The sequence below is a fragment of the Colobus angolensis genome, unplaced genomic scaffold (genome assembly GCF_000951035.1).
Source record: "Colobus angolensis palliatus isolate OR3802 unplaced genomic scaffold, Cang.pa_1.0 Scaffold46, whole genome shotgun sequence".
NCBI classification, from domain to species: Eukaryota; Metazoa; Chordata; class Mammalia; order Primates; family Cercopithecidae; genus Colobus; species Colobus angolensis.
This window is the reverse complement of record NW_012118043.1, coordinates 1,164,752-1,174,472: the sequence shown is the minus strand read 5'-3', so window position 1 is coordinate 1,174,472 and position 9,721 is coordinate 1,164,752.

Genomic DNA, 9,721 nt, shown 5'->3' with positions numbered 1-9,721 from the left:
CTTGTGCCAGTTTTCAAAGGGAATGCTTCCAGTTTTTGCCCATTCAGTATGATATTGGCTGTGGGTTTGTCATAAATAGCTCTTATTATTTTAAGTTACATTCCATCAATACCTAGTTTATTCAGAGGTTTTAGCATGAAGTGGTATTGAATTTTTATCGAAGGCCTTTTCTGAGTCTATTGAGATAATCATGCAGTTTTTGTCATTGGTTCTGTTTATGTAATGGTTTAAGTTTATTGACTTGGGTATGTTGATCTAGCCTTTCATCCCAGGGATGAAGCTGACTTGATCATGGTGGATAAGCTTTTTGAGGTGCTGCTGGATTTGGTGTGCCTGTATTTTATTGAGGATTTTCACAGGAATGTTCATCAGGGATATTGGCCTGAAATTTTCTTTTTTTGTTTTGTCTCTCCCAGGTTTTGGTGTCAAGATGACGTCAGCCTCATAAAATGAGTTAGGGAGGATTCCCTCTTTTTCTATTGTTTGAAATAGTTTCATAATGGATCAGCTCCTCTTTGTACCTCTGGTAGAATTTGGCTGTGAATCCATATGGTCCTGGACATTTTTTGGTTGGTAGGCCATTACTACTATCAGAAAGATGGAGTTAGACACATTCCTGTCTCTGAAGTCAAGAGAAAAATCAGTAAATTAACAAGTTATAATAAGTATATATATTATATATAATATAATAAGAAACACAGGAATCATGATTCTTGGTGATACATAAATAGTAAATAATGACAGTCATACATTTTCTCCAGCCTTAGCTATGTATAACTAAAATCTTTATGTATCTTACTAGGAAATACCCCAGTTTTCATATTTTTGAGGGGCTTTCTTTGTAAAGCAATAATGAAAGATCAGACAACGGACTTATTTTAATTTTTCTAACATCTGTAACAGTGTAAAGAAAATATTGTCCATTAGCTTGAATTTCCATAATATGGTGGATTCAAACTTCTCTAAGAGTATGCCTCAAGATATTGCAGGAATGACTTGAAAAATATCTAGGAGATACATTACCTTTCTAATTCATTTTACTTAGGGAAAGAGAAGCCTGTGTTTAAAAAGTTTATTTTCTAATTCTATTGATTATGCAACAATGGAGAATAACAGTGAACTATCTTTACAGATTTCAAGACAGACAAAGAGCTTTATTTCAGCAGCTTCCTCTGTAGTACACAAGCAAAAGACAGATATTGAAGAGTTTATTTGACTCAGAAAAGTTATCTGCCAAAATGAAGACAGACTAAAACAATTCATGCAATTAGAAAAATTTTGAAAAATATGAATCATTACATCTCAGAGAAGAAAATTTTATGACCAGATTTACATCTTCCTTGACATAGATAGGAGGAATACCAGATGTCTTATCTGTGGGGGTAAAATTACCCTATCAGTAGCTCTAATTCTTGTTATTTCAGGACTAAGAAACATGAATAACAGGTAGATATTAACCATTTGCATTTGTTTTATCAGATGCTACCTCAGTTTCTTCTTATAAAAATATTTTTTAATCCACTATGCTATTTTAAGAGCAACTCAAAGACTTCTCTATACCTTTGGAATAACTAAATAAACCAGAACTTGGAGCGATAGCAAATGTTGCATTTCAACAGCATGATAAATAATGAATAGGTCATTAAAATACCACCGATCACATCTCTTCATCCGGCTGCATAATACAAGAGCAAAGGGACATGTAATGCTAACGACTTATAGGAAATTGAAAACTCCTAAAAGGAAATAGAGTGTATAAATGAGCACAGTATTATAAATCTGTAGAGCTTACAGCCATGTGGGAAATCAATGAGACTAGTTGTTTAGAGAGATTTAAAAGGGACTTGCAAGTTCCTTGAGAGCTGCAAGAGTAAATCAACAATTTGAGCAACAGTATCACAAAAAAGTAATCCCAGTCCTTAAGCTTCAAGTTATGACTTGATAGCTGAAAGAGGAAAGAGGGAGGTTGATATCCTCTAGTTAATTGTAAATGAAAAGAATTAAAGGTGAGAAGACAATGAATTCTTGAAAGCTTCATATTTAATTCAAAACTGAATGTATTGATTTTTTTTCAGTAAGTACTTTAAAACCTCTAATCTACTCTTCATGGGACCTATGAGAGATATGACTTCGACATAAAGTTATTTCTTATAAAATTTCCCTAATCCTTTATTTAAATCCAAAATGCAAAGTAAAATCCTGCAGATAGCATCTAACATAGTATGGTAGTAAATATTTCGAGGGTGGAAGGAACGATAAAAGAAATTCAGTCTCAAGAAGTTTTAGTTTTTGCCTTAATCTTTAATCAATAGAGAGCATGGATTCCAAGACTAAGCATGGTTTTACAAATGTCAATCATAAATGGCTGGGGAAAGACTGATGAGTGAAAAAAAATGCATGTTTTTTGAGTAAGAAGATAAAACAATATAATTATTTTTGAAATGCTTGAGAAAACAGTGATAGAATGTATAAGATATATTTAAACTTCATAAGAAATAAGCATCCATATTATATTAAATCATTTTCAATTTAAATAAGATATTAGAATATTTTCTTCATATACAATAAATCTATGCAACTACAATTGCATACTTGTAAAATATAATATAGAATTACATACAATAAAATTCATTACAATTACGTATTTTCCATTAATCTTGGGGCTTTCAAAAATTATGCAGTTCTAGTTTTTAAAAGTGCTAATCATACTCTTAGACACTGAAAATTTATGAGTTGAAATGTTTATGAAATAAATTTTACCTGGGGTATGGTGGCCAACGCCTGTAATCCCAACACTAATGAGGAAGGCCAAAGTAGGAGGAACACTTGAGACCAGGAGCTCGAAACCAGTCTGAGCAACATAGTGAGACTCCGCCTCTCCAAAAAATAGAAAACTTAGCCAGGCGTGGTGGTGTGTGTCTGTGGTCCCAGCTACTTGGGAGCCTTAGGTGGGAAGATTGCTTGAGCCTGGACACTAGAAACTGCAGGGATCTGTGATTGTACCACTGCACTCCAGTCTGGGCCACACAGGGAGACCCTGTCTCAAAAATGAAAAACAAAAACAAAAATATGAATACATTTTACCTGACTTCCAACAATATGACCATCTTCTTCCTATCAGAAATGTGCATGTATTTGTGTGTTTAATTGAAGATTACACATACTCCTATTTCAACAGTGTCCATAATTCCAATATTTTTTCTGCACTAATATTTATTTTGATTTTTATCAAAGTGCTGACTGTCTCCAAACAATGCCATCATCTCTTGAGGTTGAGGCAATAGTGAGTCAGAGATTTCTTCTGTGACTCTAGAACTTGCTAGGCGTGACAACAAGCAACAAAACTTACTTTATATGGTTTTGTTGTAAGAGCTAAAGAAATAAACTTATCGTAATGTAATCATTTTTGTAAAAAAGCTCAAGGTCTTTTTACCGGCCTACCCAAATAGCTGAAGATCAGATTTAAATTTTCTGTATATGAAATTCAATTTTTAAAAATCATTTGCTTTTCTTTTATCATAAGAACCTCATCTTTTCTTTAATTTTTAATAACTTTTAAAAACAAATACAGTCTCAATTTCCAACAAAGTTATTGAGAAAGTTAGTGTGTGCTAAATCCTATCCAGGAAATATTTTAAATTTATGTTGGTATCAACATATGCTTTATTTAACAATTCCCCTATTGAGAGGCATTTACTTTCATATAATTGAAAATCGTGCAACCAAGTGTCATTTTATATATTATAAATTTCCCCTTCTACATACATATATGTTTTCTTAAAAATAGACTGCCATCCCAGCACGGTGGCTCATGCCTGTAATCACAGCACTTTGGGAGGCCGAGGTGAGCAGATCACGAGGCCAGGAGTTCAAGGCTAGCCTGACCAACATGGTGAAACCCCGTCTCTACTAAATATATTAAAATTAGCTGGGTATGGTGGCCCACACCAGTAATCCCAGCTACTCGGGAGGCTGAGGCAAGAGAATTGCTTGAACCCAGGAGGCGGAGGCTGAAGTGAGCCAATTCACGCCACTGCACTCCAGGCTGCGCAACAGAGTGAGATTCTCTCTCTCTCAAAAAAAAAAAAACACACACACACAAAAAAGAGAAAAAGAAAAAAGACTCTCAAAAGTGTCACTTCTGAGTCAAATTGCAACATCATTTTTAGTTTACAAGTAACAGAAAAATTGTTCTTCATAGTCATTGTACCTGTTTACCCTCTAACTCACTAATTCTCCAAAAGTTCTAAGCTTTATGAGTTATTTTTCACTACAACATGTCATGGGATTTGGAAAATGTAGATGAAGACATTCTGGCAATGAAAATACTTTGTCGGTAATTTGTATGGAAGGCTTATTTCTTTTCTCAAATTTATTTATGCAATCATTGTTGTATTTATATCTGTATGAACTCATGGATATTTCTTTCATATTTTGTGTTACAAACCTATCCTACATGATTTATTTTGTTGAATATTTTCTGCTTTGCTCTTGGGGAGCTCTTTCAGGTTGGCCACTATAATTTTTTCCATGTTCCCATTCTGGTGTTTTTTGAGCACATCTTTACTTTCTGGTACTTCAAGTGCTTCATGTTCATCTTATGTTTTCCCTTTCCTGAGGATAAAATCAGTGATTTCTCCAAGAAACATCTGGCCCTTTTTTTAGATAATAATATTTGGAAACAAAGATCTTGATGGCTGGATGTAGTTATGGCTCCGAGGTGTCATTGCTTCTGAGCCTTCTTTATGGGCAGAGTGAGGCAATATATTTATGCATATTAACCTACACATAAACATATATTTATGATTGCTTCTGTGTCTAAACATCTGAATATATATTAGGCTACACATAAATTCATACCCATATCTCTGACTCTAATCTTGCCATATGCTTTTAATTCCTCTCTCTGTTGATTTACATTTAAAGTATATGCATATATTTGCACTAAAGGAAGTAAATATTAGAAAGCAATAATGTACAGAATTCATGGATATTTACGTACTGAATATATAGTTACATTTTAAGCCACCCCATTTGCGAATTCTAATGTTACTATAATAAAACCAGAGACTATAGAAAATAGGTGATTTAACCATATTAAACATCTATTCAGTGGAAGAACCAAAATAGCACTTGAATTAAGACAGATACATAAAATGTCTTAACAGCAATGTTTTTACATTTTTTTTTTTTTTCTGTTTGGAGAAAATACACATCTCACATCACCTTTATTTCAAGAGTGTGTGTATGTGGTGACAATGAAGATACAAGAATTGGAAACTGAGAAGTTGAGAGTGATATAAAAGATTATGTTACTTAAAACAATAAATACAAATAAAAACTGCATTAAATATTTATATGTTAATCTCTTACTAACTAAATGAAGTTAATGTATTAATTTTAAACATTCCTACGCAGCATCAATGCCTAAGGAAAGATTTATGGTAATGAAGTGTTGATAGTTTTTTGAAATTGCTTATGTATATGTTAGCTGACATTAACATAAGTAAATTGCTTCTGTCTGGAATTCACCTTGAAGCCATTTTCGAATGTAATAATTCCCTATCCTCTAATATGAAAGTCATATTTAAATGAAAAATGAAACGAAAACTGTCTGTTACTCTTGGGTATTCAGTATGTCCCTGGATTTCTAACTATAGCTGATGATAATAATTGTCATAATATAACCAGTGCATACCAAATTCAACACAATTCAAAATAGAGACTTCAATGATTCTCCAAAAAAGGTAATTAACTATAATAATTGATCTCTTACTGTACTTGGTTTATTTGTATAGACGATTGTTTTGGAATTCACCAGCAGAGCGCCTTAAAGCCTCCCCTGATATTATCCAAGCTGTCAGTTGTTTCTTCAAGTAAAAATGCTATTCCATGAAAAAGAAAGGTTACTTTAACTCTCAACTCAAAACAATAGCACATGTGCTTTTGGATAATCATCCTATGTTCATATACAGCTGAAAGATATTTTACATACTTCTGGTTTCATCATACAGAATATTTTTTAAAACATGTAGTAACAATCAAGCTTTCATAAAATTAATACATTTTACTGATTCTTGAAAGACAAGCTTCAGTGAAACTATTTTTCCCCTAGGAATATGTGACGGAAAAAAATAACATGACTATCGATAACAGGGTAGTGCCATTGAATTTATGCTAAGGTAACAGAAGTAATAACCATCAATGTAAATGACAATGCAGTTGTTCCTGATATACCCTGATATTAAAATCTGTCATTCAACTATGTCAGTATAATGGCACAATTTGTGTTCATTTCCAAGCATTTCCATAGAAGAAGATTTTCTTTGATGATTAGCTGGTACTGATACCCAATAAAAAAAAGCAAAATTGCAAGTACACATATTATCTGTAGATTCATTCACTTGTAAGACATAGGCATAATTCTGCTAATAACACAAGGTGTCAATCAATCTTTATACATACAGCTAAGCATTTCATTTGACAAGTTACCTTTTCATTGTAAAAGAACAGTTCTGTGATTTCTATTACTTTTCATCAAGCAGGCATTCAGCAATGTCAACTGCATAAAGCTTTCTTAATCATCTAGCTATTGAGTGCCTATCTCTAACCAAGGTAATATGGTGTGATGATTTACCTTGTTAAAACACTTCAGTGGCTTTTTCATTTGCAGTTTGGAAAATTATAAAATCAAATTAGAACTCCTAAATATCTTATTGTCTATATTTGAAATACTTAGTTCTGTTTCCTTTAAAAGCTAAGCAATTTGTTTCAAAACAATGAATGCTACAATTAAACTGAGAGTATAAACTTATTTAAAAATCTTTTGTTGTATAAGGTGCAAGGGATAAATCATTAACATTTATAAAGCCAAAAATAATAACATTTTTATATCAGTGGTCACTATTTAAACTATTTTTTAAAATTTATTTTGGAGTATATTTGTGTAGTTCATGGGGCAAAAATCTATTTTATTTTTTGCAGCAGTGTTAGACGTAGACAATGAACCTGTGGGCTGAAAAAGCAACTCTTCTAGTTTCCCCTTTTAATTCGATACTCCACTTTGAAACATTAGAAAAATGTCCAACATGTAAATTTCAATAACCACTTATAATTGTATTAAAATAACATTTTTTTGCATGCTTCCTATTGCACCAAATTATCTAGCCATTCTTTTAATCAGACAGGCCTTTTTGGTCTCCTTTGCTTGCTCCTGTCTCTAAATGTCAGAGGGCCCCAGTTGAGGATCTTGTAAAAGTAGCAATTCCTTCTCTCTTTGACAAGGTTCTCACTATAATCATTCTGATATCAATGAGAAGAAAATTAGGGATAATAAAAATCAGGTGAATTAAAGTGGCATGAAGAGAAATTCTAGGCAGAAAAGGATAAGTCCCTGGCAAAACCCCACCCTCAAGCTGAAAAGCCTGAAACTGTGGCCCAAAGTAATAATTTCTATCCCTGTTTTCCCATTCAAATGTTGTCTTTTCCTAACCACCCATGACCCTGCCCTACCCCACCCTGTGCCTGTAAAAACCCCAGACTCAGCTGATAGATGGTACTATGGTTGGATATTGGAGATAAGTGGCTTGACTTCAGAGGCACAGCTTAATGGCATAACTTCAGAGAAGAATCTGGCTAGCAATTGCTGTAATTCAGAGGAAGATGAACTACCTGCCACATCCCCTTTTCAGCTCCCTTTCCCACTGAGAGCCACTTTCATCAGCAATAAAATCCCCCACATTTACCATCCTTCAATTCATTTGTGTGACCCCATTTTTCCTGGATGCCAGACAAGAGCTCGGGAGCCACGATTTGGATACAAAAGGCTATCACTCTAGCACTTTTCCCTTACAGGTGGAGAGCAGCTCCCTCATGCAGAAAGGCAAAGTTAACACTTAAGCCATCTGTGGACAGCAGAGCTAAAAAAGCACTGCAACCTGCCCTCTGGGGCTTCAGGAGTTGCAGGCACCCCTGCCTGGATGCTGCCACGGGACATGTACGGAGTTTGCTCTTGCCCATAAGCACTCACGCTGGCTCCTACATCCACTCATTTGTGTGCTCCCTGCTGTGAGGGGTGAAACACAGTGGGTCCAAGTGAGTGCAGTTTGATTCCACTGGCACAGAAGCAGCCAGCCGGTTCCAGTGCTCATGTATTCCATTTGCTCATGCATTCCCTTCTGACAGGAGTCGAGAGCAGTGGGCTGAGTCAATGAGGCACCCCTGCCATGAGTCCTGAGAAGGTGTCAGGGAAATGTCCTGCTTCACTATGATATAAAGTTCTAGGCACTACCCACTCTGGTTTTGGAGCTAAACAAAGTTCAATTATTCAATGTAAAAGTTCTTTCCTATGACCTGACAGGCTCACTAAGCATTAGCAACTAGTTATTGTTATTATTTTAATTATAAAAGTCAGACAGAGAAATCTTCTCACAACCTTCCTCCAATCTTGTAGGCAACTAGCCTATGATTTCTTTCCTTGGGGCATAAATTTGTGGAATCCATACAATTGTGTTTTACCTTACTTCCAATAAAAAGAAATGTGTTTTCCCCCAGTTTGACTGCAAGAAGTCTAAACAAAGATTATTGAAACAGGGGACTTTCAAGTGCTGCATGTAATCTGATCTCATTGCAGATTTTGACAGATTAATGATGGCTGAAGAAACTTTAACCCTCTTTTTATTAAAAGGTGAGGCCTGTTTAGTTATCCCTTTGAATCTGAGCTGTCCTATGACTTCTTGAACCAGAAGAATAGGCCCATACTGGGCATAGCTTCTTCAGCTTTTTATCACTCTTGGGGAGCTCTAAGCTGCCTTGTATTAAATCAAATTATGTTGCTGGCAGCATCATGTGTGGAAGACCTAGAATGCAAAGAAAGGAAGGTGTAAAAATATTAGCTTTCTTCTAGCCACCTTCACCAAGTCACTAGACCAAAAGGCTGTGAATTGAATACTGCCAAGTGACAGCATCGTTGCTACGCTGAGCAGAGGAATCCACTAGGCAAGTCTTGTCTGAATCTCTGACTCCTACATTATTAAGTATGATTACATTGTTGTTGTTTAAAGGCATTAAGTTTTGAGGTAGCTTGCTAGGCAGCAATAGACAGCCTCAACAGAATTTGGAAACTGATAGTGAAGTGCCACCATGATAAAAACAAAAATAGTTTTGGTTTTGAAACTAGGGAATGGGTGGATCTGAAATGATCTTAAGAAGACTTTTAGTGGATGCTGGAAGGCCTTTTAAGACGGTATGGAAACTTCAATGGTAAAAAGAAAAACATTATTGGAGGCAGGAGAAAAGGGAACACTCTGGATACTCCTTATCTAATTGCAGAAAGTTTGGAAACATTGTCCATGCCATAATGGAGAAACTAGCAAGCTACTTAATAAATTTGTCTGGTTGTTGAATATTTGATACAAAGTATAAAAATTACTTTTTAAAAATTATGAAAAAATAAGAGATAGGTGCATTAAAGAAGAAAAGAAGTTTTTAGTAGAATTTAAAGGAAATAAAAAAGGAACCAGGATATTCTGTTAACACAAGCATGCGTGCACACACGCACACACACACACGCACATGCACACAGATGTACTTCAAAGCAAACAAAACAATATGTTTCTCAGGCCATTGTTCTTTTCAGCCATTTCAAGGGCTTTTATTTATTTTTTCTTTCTTTATTTATTATTATTATTATTATTATTATTATACTTTAAGTTCTAGGGTA